General features: G+C 44.4%; 1 protein-coding gene across 3 annotated transcripts in view; it reads left to right on the top strand.

The window, feature by feature from the left end:
• The window catches only part of REEP2 (receptor accessory protein 2), a 51,196-nt gene extending 35,173 nt beyond the window's left edge, over positions 1-16,023 (top strand). For 2 of the 3 annotated variants that reach the window (XR_015703875.1, XR_015703874.1), the window contains 2 exons: positions 12,331-12,459; positions 12,962-16,023. The gene's annotated coding sequence lies outside the window, so the exon portion shown is untranslated. The remainder of the gene's footprint in view (positions 1-12,330; positions 12,460-12,961) is intronic. The other variant, XR_015703873.1, reaches the window with a different exon arrangement.
• The last annotated feature ends 1,780 nt before the right edge of the window (positions 16,024-17,803 follow it).

Here is a 17,803-nt window from a genome sequence, read left to right as displayed (position 1 = left end):
TCGTGATTCCCTGAGCAAGTGGGCTGGGATCTTCAATTAATTCCTGCAGCAGGATGGGGAATCAGGTTTCCATGGATACTGAGCCAGAAGCAGCACCGGCACTCAGGAAAGGCAAGCTCCGTTTTGCTACAGCTCGCTTCCCAAGGAGGGTTCTCTCTCTCTGTCCGCCCCCCAGCACTCTCTATTCTGTATTTTTAAAGGAAAAGAGGCAAATGGATATTTGAGAAATGGGAAAAAAAGGAAAAAAAAAATACTATCCCCTTACCTAGAAAATTGCGTACAAGAAATGCAAGGGATTTGCACAATTTTAAGCTACAATTAGGAATAAAACAAAGTATATTAAAACTAGGGGAGGAAAAAGGCTGTAGCTTATTGAGCTCCTGACAATCGCTGCGGATGACAGCAAGGCCTTGGGAAGGACAGGTTTATAACCAGGGACGTAGTAAGAGCAAAAAACCTGTTCTAGTGCAGGGCTGTAGGTGGTTTCAACATAGCTGTCGTTCACCCAGGAGATTGCAGCAATGTGTGTATTAGCACTCATGAAAGCAAACTGGAAAAAAAAGTGTTATATCTGCCAATTAAAAATATAATACAGAAAAGCCAAATTATAGTTCTTACTCAGAAGCTAACTGCCTGACATAGTGATACGTGGTGGACTCTCATTAAAAACATGTAAGATAAGTGAGAGGAAGAAAGATATTTGGAGATTATGTGCATTTTTAAATCCCTTTTGATTCAAAGTAGTATCTAGCACTGTATTTTTAATTGCTGTAGAATAGAAATGTGGGAAAACTGACCATCTTATTTACTCCATGTACCAGTCCATTAAATACAGGATGAACACTGGTAACATCCATGAAGAAAGGCAGTATAACTGGGAATGTTTCTGAACAATATAGACTTCAATACTTGATCTGTGACCTGTTGCTCCTACTCAAGAAATCCATAAACTGTGTATTCTTATCCATCTTAATTTAAACTTCCATTAACCTCTCGTACTGACTTATTTAAAATGGTATTTATACATCCTGGCCAGCTCCATATGCAAACACTGCAAAATAAAAAACAGATTTGTTTGGGGAAGAGCCAAAAATGAAGAAAAAATGCTATTTTTAGGAATTGGAAGCAACTATTCTCTAAATAACAGACTTAATCTCTTAGGAAATGCATCCAGGAACTTTAAATGGATTAAAAAATTATTCCTCCTCTTCACTTTTTAGGTATCACAAAAAAGACACAGTATTCCGGTATGGTTAAGACAATTGTTAGCTGGGCCCTGCCCTTGGCACAGCTCCGTGGCTCTCCATGCTTCGGCGTCGTTAGCCACCTCCTCAGAGTGCTCCGGGGCCCAGGCCCAGTTCAGGTCAGGCAGGCAGCCCGGGGACTGGTCTCTCTAACAGTCTGGACAAATCCATCTTATTTTCCTTTAGAGGGAGAGCAGAGGGTGGAGGTGGAAGGAGCACGTACCGACTGCCACGCCACTCGCGCTCCAGAGAGAAGAGGGCCTTGGCCTACGTTATTTGCCGGAGTGACCGGGACTATTGCGGTCACTGCATGGTGTCCTGCAGATCTCTGCTGCCCTTTGCCACCACAGGCTGAGCAGGTTAGAGATCTGCCTTTGAACTGTTCGTGTGCTTTTGCTATGTTTAGTCAATTAAAAAAAATATATATATAGTGATATACTGTGCTATATGTATGCATGCATTGTGCATGATCACATCTACAACACTTGAGCGTGTGCTAGCACGAGATAGGAAGCTGACTAATGGAAAAGAAAATGTACCTGTGCACAAGTAGAAGCAAGAGACCACTTTCAAACACAGGTGCAGAGGGGAGGGTGCCCTGGCTGTGGCTGGGGGCTGCTGTTGTGACGTGGGAGCTGATTAATTGCCTCTGCAGAAGGAGGCAGAATCTCCCTTCAGCACGGTGACATGGTTATCAGCCAGCGTCACCCGAAAAGAAACTCCCACCTCCTGAATTCTTGTTACAGGCTGGAGACAATATGAGATAGATTGCTGTAATAACAACCATTTTTTTTTTTCAAGCTACTTACTATCCAACACTGCAGTGAGAGTGGGAAAAAACCAAACCCATGAGGTTTGAGAATTGTAAGACAAATTGTAAGACAAATCATCAGAGCAATAAGCTGCCGTCCTTGCTATAACATCCCGAGTACGCAGCAGCGGATTGTTTTTGTTCTGGTAGAGAACCACCATAGCAAGAGGGAGAGTATTCTGCCAGGTTAAGCAGAAAAGCTTTCCAGTTAAGAGCTCATAGGTATTTCTGTGATGAATTCCTAGTGTTTTGCTGTCTAACTCCCAAACCTTTTGTTGTCAGGCTGGTTTGCCTCTGTGTTCTTGTGATACCTTGTAAATAACCACAACTTGTAGCACTGTGTGTGCTACAGAAAGTAGGAAATGTCATTTAAAACAGCATTGTCAAATCACTAAATTTGCCGACTGGAGTACTGAAGCCCGTGGCAGAACAAGATTAGGCATGCTCCTCTTTTCTTGTCCCTTCCACTTCAGGCTACAAATTCTTATTGCCCTTGTGCTGCCATTTCCCAGAGACACTTGCCTTAGTGCAAAAGAGAAACAGTCCACAGACAGCACTTAGTTAAAACCACCAAGTAAAGTAGGGTCTTACGTTAATTAAGTCCTTCTTAAGCAATATAAGTAGTGAGGTCTTCTGTCTTACAGCTTTGTGCCTTGGCTGAATCACAGTACTTCAATATTTGCACAAGAGACAGCGATTATCCTCATGCAGCTCCCCTTTGCCTTTCTGTTACGTTATTTAAAAATAAATGCTGCAAACTTGCCTCATATAGGCTTTAATTTAGGAAAGCACTCAAATGCATGCTTCAGTGTGAGCATGTGAATTGATATATTATTAGCCCATGCCCTGACGATGTCAGAATGCAAAAAAACCCATATGACTAATCTTGTACCTAAAATCACACGCATCCAAGGATTCTGCTGTATTGGGGTCCCGCTTTCCAAATGTGGCAACGCAAGGCAGGATTTTTGAAAAGAACGTTTAATTAGGTAGGCTTATAACAGTGCTTGGCTACGTAACGATGTAGCTAGGACAGGATTAAGTTTGGACAGATGCAATCTAGGCGTAGCATCCGAACTGTTCATGGGGCCTTGCTCACAGGGACAGCTTGGTGTCACTGGGGGCAATTCAGCCCACTGGCAATAGGGAGTGCCCGCAGCCAGCAGCACATCAAACTGTTTCTTACTCAGCTATTCGTAACGTTGCTAAAAGTTCAGTCATAACCTGGCAAAATACTTACATCTTCACCTTTGCTGCTAACAGCTGAATTTATGAATAAGTAGGGCCATGTTTTCTTGTTTCTCTAATCATTTTGTGAAATTTTCATGCCTATTTTTTTCACACCACACCATTATTTTTTAATAGGTGGTTAGACTATTATGTTTTGATTACTGTCTTAATACAAAGGACCACCATTTTTCCCTATCTACATAGTAAAGAGATCTGTAAAGCTGCTTGACAGTAGCTCCTTTTGGAGGGTGGCCTGAGCTTACTGCTTGCTTTTAGTCATTTCAGGTCTTTATTGAGCTTGTTAGCTTCACGTTAAGTCAGATGAAAGCAATGCCTTTTACAAACAACTCCTGGAAAGGACCTTTAAGTTGCATTGGCTAGGCATCTCAAAGTGGAGGGAAACACAGTCATTGTGAGGCAAAGCTGCAAATGTAAAATACTTCTTATTCACCTCAAACATTCTGCTGTGGACTACAGCTCTTGCTCCAAAAGCTGTCTGTTCAAATGGAATTGTAAAAATCATCCTCATTATTTCATTTATTTGTACTAGACTAGTATCTAGAAGCCATTGAACTCAAAAGACTTTCTGCATATCTTAAAACAAGATATTCAGCTGCTGAATGGAACTATTAACGTGAAGGAACCGGGCTGAGAGGGAAATGACAAAGGTGATTCTTAGGATGACCAGATTCCTACCCTACACGGTTATCACAAACCGGTACTACCCAACACTTTATTTTGTTGTTGTTGATCAGTACAACAGTAACAGCAGCTGTGTAACCACGAGGTTAAACCTGAAAGATGGTTTCTGCTCTGAGAAACATGCAACTAAGAAATTACCAGCAGTGTCTAGTGACCATTGTGGCATTGTATTAATGATACTACTAAGAGGTCTGCAGAGAAAATATCCTAGATTTTATTTTCAGTAACTTAAAACGTCTTGAGAGAAAGTAAGTTCTTTGTACCTGACGTTTCATAAAAGCTCATATAGTTGTGTTTCATTTATCCAAATCGTAACACAAGTTCTACTTGTTTAACTGTAAAATATTTAAGTTCCTCCACCATGACCACTGAAAAATAAGATTTTTCATAAACTTCTAATATTTTATCGATTTGGAACTTAGTATGATTTAAGTAAATAAACTTTAACTAAAGAGTGAGCTTCCCAAGTTTAAAAATCTTTTAGTTTACAAATAAAAAGCGCAATTTAACTTAATAATGCAGTGCTGACCTGTCAAAGCAGCAAATTGTGAGGCTGAATAAATCACCCAACTGAACGAAATGCCTCACGGCATTTTTAAAATAACTTGCTTAGGAAAAATTGTCTGAACTTTACCTTGATGGGTACTGGTGGCAGCTGGACTACTGGGGAAGGACATGTTTAAAACAGGCATCAGCTGGCTAGCCAATGCCATCATTATGGAAACAAATGTATTTCTTCGTTCTTTAAGTAGGGGACTAGAAAAAAAGAAATAAGGAAGTGGAATTAATTCTGTATGTAGAATTTATGAGCTCGCTGTGGAACTGAGTGTTGGTTTAGGCTCCAGACTTCAAAATGGGTGCCAAAAAATTGGAAAGGACATGGAGAAAAGCTGCGAGATGGATTCAAAGACAAGATAACCTGCTATATTGTAAGATGCTTATACAGGTATAGCTAAGGGATGGTTTGAAAGCCACCTCCAAGGCACTTCTGAAGGAAAGAGGAGTTCGGGAACAGATGGTTTATTACTCCAGCAGAAGATGTAATGATACTGATTAGTTGAAAGCTGACTCTGGAAGAATTTAGACTACTGAAGCACTGAAAATTTTTAAATATTGAGACTGTTTGTTTAGAGAAGGGATGTATTCTCCAGCATTAGAAGTCTCGGACTTGGGAATTGCTGTTCTTCGGAAATGTATGCTGTTGTCTGAACGGCCTTTGTGGGCTTCGCAGCTGACCCTGCTTGGTGATGTTCTCTGCCTTTCATTATGAGGAGCAGAAAGGGGAGGGGTGAGTAGCATCAGAAAAGATGACCACGGACTGATCCTTCTGACCTTTAGCTCAGTGGCGTGGCCTAGAATTTAACTTTACGTGATTGAGCTTACCTCTTTATCATTTAAGATGCTCTGACTCAGCCAGATAAGAAAAGAGATGCAACTAATGTTTTCCCTGGGACTTCCCACTCTTTTCTAAATATTTTTAAAGCAACTATTAGTAGCTATGAGTATCAGGAGATTTTTTTTTTTTGTCCCTCCTCTAATCTGGAAAACCACTCCAACTTCTACTCTGGGCCATAAGTAAACTCATCACTGAAGTTTAGTAAAATATCTCCCTAAACATGCATGTTCACTTATAAGTGCCTGTTACGAGGGGGATTTTGTTCAAATCCTACTTGCCCAAAAAATAAAAGAGGAAAAAAAAAGAGAAAGAAACCTGTGAAAAGAGACAAGATCCTAAAACAGGTAACAGCAACAGAAGCAACTGCAACTGCCCTGGCTATGATTTATATGGCACCGCTAGCTCCTCACTCCTGCATCTTCGATGGCCACCTCCTGCTCTGCTCCAGCAGGCATCTCCTCTACTCATTTTGGTGACACACACATCCCCTCACAGCCCCTTATCCCTACCCAAAGCTTTTCTTGCAGCTAAGAGATCTTCACTTCATCTCTTGCCACCTCCCCAGAAGGTGTTTCTACACTACAATAACTGTTTCTTTCCAAGCAGCATTTGAGTTGTCAGGAATATCATGTTTGGGAACTCCAGGGTCGCAGCTATCCAAGAAGGTGCTCGCAGCCCTTCTGTTCCCAGTGCATCTGTACTTGACTTCATATATGGCAGCCTGAGAAGGAAAGACCTATTAGATTCCTGTTGGAAACAAGGTTTGAAAGTACTCATAACAGGACCAAACAAAATGACAAATAAGAAAAACGGCTAACAAAAGCCTTGTTTCTACAGTTATCTATTGTGATGCTTTTCATCTTATGTTCTGTCTGTTGGGCTGAGCATGCTGAACCCTTATGTCCTTCTAACTTACAGAAAATGTGACGGAAATATTTCCTATGCCATACTGGCTGAGATACAGTAAGAAACGGCAATACTTATTTTTGGCAGTGACATGACAGAAAAAAAAATCATTGCAAAGAGCAAATTCTGTAAGAAAAATTTTGCAATAATCTCAACTGCATTTACGCATATAGCTGAATGGGTTTTCTTTTGTATGTACAGATGCCTTACTTTCTTAGCCTGTAAAGTCAGCACCAGTGTTGTGTGTGTAGCAAGGAGAAGCAGATGTTCAGAAGTTGCAGTTCAGATGTAATCTTAGGGAGATTTATGTACTTATTCTGAGCCTGTAAAGAGGCAAAGAAGCACTTCAATATACACTTGTGACTCTGTGGACAAGTAGGAGCACATTCAGATCTGGCATCACTGGGCACGGGTTCTATTTTAATCATACAAGCATCATACCTACTGCCCGTGTGGCAAGTTTCATTGTAAGAACAGTCAATATTTACAGAATCACACATTGCTTAGGTTGGAAGGGACCTCCTGAAATCATCTAGTCCAACTCCCCTGCCCTGCTCAAGCAGGGTCAGCCAGAGCAGGTTGCCCCAGGACCATGTGCAGCTGGGCTTTGGAGAGACTCCATAAACTCTCTGGGCAACCAGTTTGTGTCTGACCACCCTCACACTAAAAAAAGTGTTCTCTTGTGGTCAGGTTGCACATCCTGGTTTTTCATTTGTGCCCATTGCCTCTTGTCCTGCCAGTGGGCGCTGCTGAGAAGAGTCTGCCTCCCTCTTCCTCATTCCCTCTCACCAGGTATTCAGACACACTGACAAGATCTCCTCCCCACACTCCCCCGAGCCTTCTCCTCTCTAGGCTGAACAGTCCCAGCTCTCTCAGCCTCTCTTCATATGAAAGATGCTCCAGTCCCTTAATCGTCTTGGTGGCCCTTTGCTGGACTTGCTTCAGTAAGTCCATGTCTGTCTTGGACTGGGAAGCCTAGAACTGGACACAATACTGCTGGTGTGGCCTCTACCAGTGCCGAGTAGAGGGGAAGGATCGCTTCCCTTGACCTGCTGACAGCGCTCTTCCTAACGCAGCCCAGGGTGCCGCTGCCCTGCTTTGTCACGAGGACGCATTCTTGGCTCACGGACACCTCCTTGTCCGCCGGGACCCCGAGGTCCTTCCAGGCAAAGCTACTTTCCAGCCGGCTGCCCCCCAGCATGTACTGCCGCAGGGTGTTATTCCTCCTGAGGTGCAGGACTTTACATTTTCCCTTGCTGACCATCATGAGATTCCTCTCGGTCCAATTCTCCAGCCTGTCCAGGTCCTTCTGAATAGCAGCACAACCATCTGGTGTACCAGCCAGCCATTCCTCCCAGTTTTGTATCGTCTGTATACTTGCTGAGGGTGCAGTCTAGGTTATTAATGAAGAGGTTACCTTACTGAAGTCAAGGTAAACAACGTCAACTGCTCTCCCCTCATCCATCAAGCTAGTTACCTCATTATAAAAGGCTACCAGGTTGGTTAAGCATGATTTTCCCTTCATAAATCCACACAGACTACTCCCAATCACCTTCTGCTCCTTCATGTATTTGAAAATACTTTCCAAGAGGATTTTCCCCTTCACTTTTTCAGGGATTGAGGTGAAGCTGACTTGCCTGTAGTCCTCCAGCTCTTCCTTCTTGCCCTTCTTGAAGATAGAATTGACATTTGCTCTCTTCCATTCTTCAGAAACCTCTCCTGATTGCCATGACCTTTGAAAGATAATCAAGAGTGGCCTCACAGTGACATCAGCCAGCTCCCTCAGCACTCACGGCTGCAACCCATTGTCCTGGTTTTGGCTGGGTTAGAGTTAATTTTCTTCTTAGGAGCTGGTAGAGTGCTGTGTTTTGGATTTAGGATGAGAATAATGTCGATAACGCACTGATGTTTCAGTTGCTGCTGAGCAGTGCTTACACCAGTCAAGGACTTTTCAGCTTCCCCTGCTCTGCCCGGTGCACCAGAAGCCGGGAGGGGGCACAGCCAGGACAGCTGACCCAGACTGGCCAAAGGGCTATGCCACACCATATGGCGTCGTGCCCAGTATATAACTGGGGGGAGCTGGCTGGGGGCAGCGATCGTTGCTCGGGAACTGGCTGGGCGTTGGTCGGCGGGTGATGAGCAGTTGCATTGCTTGTTTTTCCTGGGTTTTGTTCCTCTCTTTGTTGTTGTTTTCTTTTTCACTACAATTTATTATGATATGATATGATATGATATGATATGATATGATATGATATTTCAATTATTAGACTGTTCTTACCTCAACCCATGAGTTTTCTTACTTTTGCCCTTCCAATTCTCTCCCGCATCCCACTGGGAGGGGGGGGACGGGGAGCGAGCAGCTGGGTGGTGCTTAGTTAGGCTGGGGTTAAACCACGACACCCATCAGGCCCCATGGTCTTACGTATGTCCAGTTCAAGTGCTCTCTAACCTGGTCCTCCACCACAAGTAATTCTTCCTTGTTCCAGACTTTCCCTTTGGTCTCAAGGTTCCAACAAATAGCTCAGAGTGAACAGTCCGCTATTCAGATTAGTTTTTTAATAAACAAAGCCTGGTTTAGAAAATAAAAATTGTGGGAGAGATTCCTTTTGCCAGTGATTGTGGCCGACATCAGTGTGAATGAGGTTACACTGCTGCCAGAAACCCTTGGCTCTCTCTGTTCTCCAGAAGAATCCTGGTAGGCCTCTTGCGCCTTGCTACGCTGTACAGGTGTTCACCCTTTTCTTATAGAAAACGCCTCTGGAAGGCTGCCAGGCAGTCCTCCCTTACTTTTCACTTGCATACACATGTTGCCAGAAGCAGTGGGAAGCCACCAATAACAGGCACAGAGGAGCAGAGGACTTCCAGCTCATTGTCAAGGTACATAAGGCATGCAGAATGGCTTTTTCTGGGGCTCATTTTCTGTCTTAACATATTTACAACCTGTCTGTCTCACTCTGCTCCATGGAAAATGAGGTGAGGCACTTTAGGCTGAACAGCAACCCCCTGATCATAGCACAGGAACATGCACATGGTTTCTAGGAATCACTGCTTGCCCAAGCATTTGCAGATGGCTCATTACACAGTCCATACCTCCTGCCCCACCAGACAGACCATCTGCAATGGGAGCACTTTCAAAATGGTACAGCGTTTATATTTGGAGTGCAAACATTTTGTGGAGTCCTAGAAACATGTTAGGCGTGATTGCTATTGTTTTTTCTTCCATGATAAGAGGGAACCTTTCCTTCCCCTTGCTGTCCCAACCCACACCTGGTTCTCCCCTGTGTTGTATCCCTTGATTCTATCCCATGTGCTAAGTCCCAGGGCTACCGCATTCCACCGACATCCCTCACTCCTCTGCCTGTTGGAAGGATGCACTCAAAGCACTGGTTGACTCAACTCTGTGGTTTTACGATCCATAGATAGTTTGTTTGCAGGAAATGCTCTACAAAGCAATGAATCTAGACTACACATCGACATAAAAGTCTGAAATGTGCTGTTAGAGTCCAGATGTCTTAGCAGGCTGAATCTGGCCAATAGTTCATTCTGTTACATGTCTTGAGACACTACCAGATCTTAAATTGCTTAGGATTTTTATTTTTTGAGTCTACAGCATCATCTGAGGGAGACTTCTATATCCTGGCTGTTCCTGAGACTTGTGCCTTGATCGGTACTGCTGGCTGCCAGCCTTCGGCAAGGTGAAGATGCTGTGAGTAAGTTTGAAATTTAGAAAGAGGCAAGAGGACCTCCTATGTAAACACAGGAGTGTCGCACAATGTATCCAAGTTCTTTTGGAAAGGAAGAATTAGCATTCACCAAGGGTTTACAGGGCCTATGGAGAGTTTGGGCCCTTGCCTACAAGCATGTGCCAGCATGGCATCTTTCAGGAGCATGGAAGGAGCTCTGAAGAGTCAATCAGTATCTCCTGCCAAACACACCTGAGCCAGAACAGCAAGATAGAGTTCCACTGCTGAAGTCAAAAGGGGTCATTGGGGCTCATACAGACAAACAAGACGCGTATGGACAGAGATGCTGCGTCGGGTTTGAGTTAACCAAGGTAATATCAGCATGAGCTCTGCCACACACATCAGGCCACGGCTCTAAGTACACAGGCATCACAGGAAAGATTCATTGCCAATGAAGTCGTGGGCTGTGTGATGTTAAGCGCCTGAGTGCAAAGACGGTGGGACATGGCTGTGCAGGTATCTGCTGTCATGATAGCTTGGAGACAGGCTCACGGCCACAGGAACACGGTGTCTGAACGGGTATGTGGCAGCTCCACAATGCTGAATATATTTCTGCCAAAAAAGTTTTTGGGCATAATGGACAAAAAAATTTTGTGTTGTGCGCCACCCAAAAAGGTCAGTCTATGTAGTTTCATGGTCTTTTCTAGTACTGTGCTACAAACGTACAACGAAATTGCTCTTTCACAACATTTTTCTTTCTGTCACTAGCAGCCGCCCAGCTTCCCCTACACAATACAAGGCCTCCATCAGAGGCTCCAGTTTCATCTGGGCAGCAGTTGTTAATGACAAAGTGGGGGGTATATTACCCTGGACAATCCATCTTACTGAGCTCATCTAGAACAGCTCAGATTCAAGCAGGACATCCTGTCTGTTGGTCTCCCTGAAAATCAGTCTCCTCTGCCGTCACCGCTATGAGGAATTTAAGTGTCGCATGCCTCGATATTAGCTATCCTAGCTGGTATCCTGAGGCAGACAACAAATCTCAAGAAAAGGCACCAATGCTCTTGCTTATTTTCTCGTTCCCTTGCTTCCAAAGAATATGTCCAGTGTTTTTTTACATCCCTTATATTGCATTCAGTTCATCTTTATAGCGCAGCTCATATTCATGTATGAAGTTTACATTTCTTATGTAAGCCCTGGATAAAGATCTCTGGCCACTTGTACACACAGGGTGTGATTACAGAACCGTAACCGTCTGTCTAGTCTGGCTTTGATGGGTTTTTTTGCTTTTTGCTTTATTGTTTTTTCCTCACTAAGTCAAACTACAGAGCCAGGACTTGTTCAGAAAGTAACTGTAATTTCTCTGAAAGTAAGTTGTTTATAGTCCTACTGAGTAATAAAATCCCTGTGGTCTTTTCTTTCATATGAATAGCAATTCCACATATATGTTCATCCAGGGTGCTATGGTACAGATGCTGATGGTCTTGCTAGGCCTCAGTCTTCTTTGGCAAGACAGTATCTGCTTGTAATTTATATTTCCTTCCTCCCCCCCCCCCAAAAAAATGAAATGTTAATCTAATGTCAGAAGCCTTTAGTACACTGAGTCTGCCTGGCATCTGAAACAACCCTTCATCTCTAAAGATACGTACACATACAGTAGATGGTATCAGTGATTTCTGTCCTGAAGAAGAATGTGAACACGTGAAATTGTTACTGCTGAAGGAGGAAAATGAGTGCTTGCGTCACGGGAGCAGTGAGATGCCAGACTGTCGTCTTTGTTCGTAGATCACACCTGTTGAATGCTCACAACTGTTATCTGCTTTGCCTTTCTTCCACTACTTACCTCCACCGTTCTAATATTCCTCATACAATACTTCTGCAGGGACAACAGAGGACAGCCTTATATACGGTTAATCATCTTACTCATCCTGATTCCATAGGAGACCTAACACCATTTGTCACAGGGCTAACGGTGAAGCAGGGCAAGCACTGTCTCTTAGCAACCGCAGCCAAATTATCTACACTGGAGAGGAGAGTTCACCAGAGCGGAGGGACGCTTTGGCACTGGGGGAGATGTTTGAATACTTCAAGTAGTGTCTAGCAGCTCTTTTGCAATGACACAACCTTTACGGGCTTTGGAAGTCTATTAAGTCATGCATCCCAAATGAACTATTTTTAAAGGATTTGTTTAAATTAGAGCATGAAAGCCTGAGGCGAAAACCCTCAGCTGCCTGAGATTTCTGAGGAAAATCAGTGACGTCACCTTTCTGCTCATCTATAATGTCTGAGATCAAGGGAAAAAAAACCGAGCAAGCAACCTGATTCTTACACAACCCATGCTCTATTTAATTTTTGTAGACCTCGCCCAGCTCCTGAAGTAATCCCAGGGAAGAGTTCCCTCTTGCGGTTCGACAATACGGCTGCAAAGGAGGTGTGTAACGCCGTTCGGGCCTGCCTGCAGAACCCAGCGCCACGCACCGCAACGGGGTAAGAATTTTGCAGCAAACACATCCATCTCAGGCATCAGAGCAAAGCCATGCATTCAAAAGGTGCTGGTAAAAACCTGTTTCTCGCTCCGCAGAGGACTGAAAAGGTTGCTTTAAATTTAGGTATTTTTTCATTTTAAATTATGAATGTGTTTGTATCTGTTCCCGCTGTGCCCCCATCTAAAAGCGATAGACTTTTATTGTAAGGAATGTAACTGCAGAGAAAGCAAAATTAATGAGAAATAAGTTTAAAATATCTGTAGAATGTCCTACAGTACAATACATAAAAGTGTCACAGCTTTTAAAATCAGATGGCTTGGTTCTGGGGGGGGGGCAGTGAGAGGGAAGAAACAACTCTACAGCATTTCTTTAAAAAAGCTGGAATACCCCCTCTTGTTTCTAACTCTTCGGGCTTATAGAATACAACGTAATAAGCAGAGAATGACAGAATTAGAGAATAATAACACTTTTTAAAGGGATATCTATGTAAACTTGTTTTCCAGTCTGGAATATTAAAAACAGTGCCCAAGGGAAACAGAGGAGGGACCGGAGTGAGGTAATTGGAGGTTTGGGATAAAGACAATCGGAGGCCCGTGTATCTGAACAGCCAGTGAGAGACGTGGAGACGTTATGATTGCTGCTGCTGTTAGTACGTATCCAGGCAAACCCAACATCTCTGAAGGAAAATGACTGAATTTTGCCAAAAGCCAACAGGCATTCCAGACACATGGAAACCGTGTTTGTGGACAAAGTGAAAAGTGCATCTAATTAAAACAAAATTTATATTAGAAGACTAGACAAAAGACAGGGAAGTCGGCTAACTTTTGCATTCAGAGCTGAACCCAGTTATCTCCAGTGCCAATGGTAACAGCAACCACTTCACTTTCAGTCACCGTACAGGGTGGCACGACCTGGACCTGGACGTAAGCTGCAGTCATGAAAGCAGCAGTTATGAAAAACAACTGAGAGACGCAGCTGTAATTGTGTGGAAATGTTTTGTAAAGGCACCATGATGTTTTTACTAGCACAATAATACAACAAATTAGTTTGAATGAAAAAACAGTTGAAAAAATTTAACATTGAAAGTTACACTGGAGCTGAATATAAAATAGTTTGTATCAGTTTCTACCAAGCAAGCAAGCAAAACAAACCCCGGGATTCATCTCAGCTAATTTTTAACTGCCAAAAAGATTACATATGGTTGCAGAAAAACATTATGCAGAATCTTTCTGTAGTCATCTGTGAGACGCATCTACAGAGAGGGATGGAGCTCGTTCAGGGCAGGTATATAAATGAGGAAGGATGAACTGGCTTCTGCGGGTCCTGTCTTGCTCCATTGCCAATCGTGAGAACCTCAAATATTGCCTCAAGATGTCTAATTTTCAGCCAGATAAACGCAGATCATCTGACCCCCCCGCACTTTCCCTTCACCTTCTAGAAGAATAAACAAACATGCTTTTTTTTTTCTTTTTTCCCCTCAGTCAGGCACAAGACGAACCAATGCTGAAATTCCTTAATAACAGAACTGACTAAGCACAGCCATCTACTGAACTGTAATTTTCTTCCTAATTTCAGTGTGGTATACCACTTTTAATGGAAACGTTCCTCCTGTGTCTTAAGAATGCTAAGCTCGCAAGCACCACTCATTCAGGAAGAGCAATGCAGATACAAGAGCTGGATCCCAAAGGGTTCAGCCTATCAAAGAAAATAAGTGCTACCAGTTACTTGCTGTGGCGTGACTGGTAAGTGATGTGAATGATGCTGAATGCCTGTGGATTAGCGTGGTACGCAGTAAAGACTAGGGCAAGGTAACAACAGTATGCAAGCTCTACTACAGGCAACTATGTCAAACAAACAAAAAGGAATAAATTGTTCTTTCATCTCGTACCTGTAGCGAATGGCAATTTGTGCGATCGTGGACAGGTACAGCTCTGATCTGAACACGGGGCTGTGCAGTCACGTAGGGGCTGTGCATCAGGCTGCAGCGGGCATTTCGCTTGGGGTAGGGCTGGTAGGCGGAAAGGTCACAGCTCCTTTGGTCTCTTTGCTAAATCCGCCTCTGGTATTGTCATTGAGCCCAATTCAGGAGGTCTCATGCTGCCAGTACTTAAAACTATTAAAATTTAAAAGTGTAACTGGCTTTTTTGGTTGGTTGGTTGGTTGGTTGGTTGGGTTTTTTGGAGATAAAAGATAATGTACTCCATAGGTGAATGGCCTTGTTGTGCCAAGCGGAGACAAGTAATTTACCTGCAGGAGCTGGACTTCCACGGTTACTTAGGGATCATGACCCGATTACAGTTGGTATGAGCAAGCAGAAATCAGATATATTCAGCAATATGACTGGAGCCTCAAAAAACAGGAATGATTTCCTGGCACTGAAGAAAATAGTTTGTAAAATTTAAGGGGAAGGCAAAGTTTAGACAAAGAAAAGTGAACGAAAATGAGAAGTTGTTTTTAAAATGGTTACCAGATAACAAGAAGTAATCAATGATATAAAAGGACTACTGTGGCTAAAAGCTCATCCCACTTAAGAAATGAAATCACTATTAAGAATAACAATAAAAAGATAAAAGAAGTAAAAAAAAAAAAATTAAAAGCCTACCAACACATTTCTGTTAGGAGAAGAAACCTACAACTAGACAAACCAACTCCGTGGCTGGAGAGTGACTTAGGGAGACGCGTTTAAACACAGCAGCGCAAAGGACGTCCTGATCATGGTATGGGTCCATCACCGCCCGCAGCTAAGGGATTGTTAGGACAATGCAGAAAAGGCATAAAAGCCCAATGCAGATGTTTGATGTGAATTTGCAAAGGAGCAGGCTGAAGTTGTTTCTCAAAGCATGATGTAGTGCTTTCTAGACTATTAGGAGGCAGGAAAGAAAACATCTGTGATGAATAGGTATTTTTTAAGCAAACTGCCACAGGTAACTTGCATGCAAGAATCTTAAAACAATAGGCTGATGCATCTGCTGATATGATACATTCTAGAGCAGAAGGGAGAAAAAGCGTTTGAACAAATATGTAGAAAAGAATTGAACATTTTAATAAATTTTGTTGTTAACTGGGGAATTTTAATCTGTCAAATTGGCTGATTCCACTGCCACAGCAGTACTCACATTATCAACGTTATCAATAATTTCTTGTTTAAGTGCAGAAAAGAAATGCAGCTGAAAAAAATTAGCTATGAATCAGAAAATAGAAAAGAACGCTGGTGTTTATTACAACATCAAATTTAAAAAAAAAAAAAAAGGAGGAATCTACTAGTGTAGATTTTTTGCACTGTAAACTTGAAGCAGAGACTGGCATTTTCCAGCGACCTGAGACGGGTGGTTTATTTGTGGAGCTTAACACCCCAGTCTCACTTCTCTTTCCCTCACCCCATAGCATTCTTCGCTCTCTGTCCTTGGAATAGCATTCCTCTCACCGAAATGCATTGAGAGACGAGTACGCTTGGTGACGACCGACTTTCGAGGAGACCCAGAGTATCGCACGTGTTTATTCACGAGACGTTCACAACCAAAATTGTTAAACTTCCAAATAAAATTGTGACTGATCCAGTGGCAAAGTCTTACGCTTCTGTGCTTTCACTGGGAGCATTAAGTGAAGTGTTACAAATTTATTGTAATACTGCCATTTTGGAAAGATATTCTTTTTAAAATACTGATCTATAGTAGCAAATTCTTTGGACATGCAAATTATGGCACCCAGAAAACAAAACAGAGATATTATTCTAATAGCTAGAGGCTCCACTTACTACAAAAGCCTTCATTCACAACTTCCAGTCTGACCGCAACATCCCTCCGTCTAACAAGCGGCTGGCTGAACTAAGCAGATCTTGGGTTTTAGTAGTAAAAATCGGACTCTCTTAAGGTAGTTCCTACAGACCTGATGTTGCGTTCAGAAAAAAAAAAGGGAAGACAAGAACATGAGTTCAGAAAACGAGGAGACGTCGTCTGTCCCGGTGCGGGAATGACAACAGGCGATCTCCCCGCTCAGCGTCCGGGCTGTGAGCCATCCGTGCACATCGCTGCCTCTCCAGCACTGCGCCGAAGCCAGGGACCCTCGCCGGAACGGTGGAGGACGTGGTACAAACCAGCCTGGATTCCTCTAATTTATGTGCAGCTCAAGGCATTTACGCTGCTCTGTCTGCAACCCTCTTGCTTTCTCTTATATGAATTGTTAAATTAGAATTACGTTGATGAAAATTAAGGTAACTGAAAAGAAAGCGAGCAATAGATTTTCCGTCTCGTCGTTACTTCAGATTTTGAAAAAAAAAAAAAAGCTTTTCTGAATTATGTACTTCAGTTAAAAAGAAATATCGGGCCTAACGTAGGCAGGGGATATGAGTGAAATTCTCTGAGAATCGGGTACTGGTTGAAATAAAGTTCCTTCTGGTCATGAAAAAAGAAAAGAGGGAAAGGAGGATGCAATGGCTTCTGCAACGTCAGCAAGATGCTCAGGAGCCAAAACAAACCACGGTGTTTGTAGAAAAAGTCAGGTTCTGCTACTCTGCCCTTTCTAACAGGGCTCCAAGCTGTGACAGGCTGGTGGAAACCAGAGACTAGCTGTAATCATGCGTGGGGCTTCTCAAAACCCGCAGCAGATGTTTGCATTTGTTAAAAAAGGAAAAACACCGAATCGCATTTTCAGACGAGAGCTTTGGCCTAGCGCACTGGCGGTCGGAAAGCAGCACGGCTTCTCCCCGTCAAGAGCAAGCATCGCAGCACAGCTGCGCATGAGCTGCGGCTCCGCACCGCGGGCTGCGGGGACGCGGGAGCTGTCGCCGTTTTTCCCGGCGGCGCTGCGCGGCTGCAGCCCGTCACCGGTGCTCGGCCGGGAACGCACCGGCGCCGCCGGGAGCGGCCCTCAGTATAGCAGCGCCGTTAAGAGGGCGCAGGGCCGAGGCTTGCAGCTCCCCTGCCCGCGGGCAGACGGAGCCCCGCCGTTGCTCGCAACTCGAATACGAATCGGGGAGGCGGCAGCGCCGGTGCCGGGAGCGGTACGGCCGCGCGCCTCGGCAGAGGGCGGCTGCCCGGCCCCCGAGGCCTGCGGCCCGGCTCCGCGCCAGGGTTTCCCCGGGGAACGGCCGGCCCCGCCACGGGGCCCGGAGGCTGCGGGAAGGGCGGCGGGCGATGCCCCCGAGCGAGCGCCTGCGGGCCGGGAGACCGCGGCGACACCGGAAGCAAAGGCGCCCGTCGTTCCCCTCCGTCCCTGCGGCGGAGCGCGGAACCGCGGGCCCCGGCGCAGCCCCCGCCGAGCCTCCCGCAGCCGGGCCGCGCCGCCGCCCCCGGAGCCCCGCGCACTGCGGGGAAGCCCCGGCCGCCGCCGCCGCCGCGCAGGCGCAC

This window comes from Nipponia nippon, unplaced genomic scaffold (genome assembly GCF_047370975.1).
Source record: "Nipponia nippon isolate SJK-2023a ecotype South Korea unplaced genomic scaffold, ASM4737097v1 scaffold_17, whole genome shotgun sequence".
Lineage (NCBI taxonomy): Eukaryota > Metazoa > Chordata > Aves > Pelecaniformes > Threskiornithidae > Nipponia > Nipponia nippon.
Note: the sequence above shows the minus strand (reverse complement) of the source record. Positions and strands in the feature narration are given on the sequence as shown.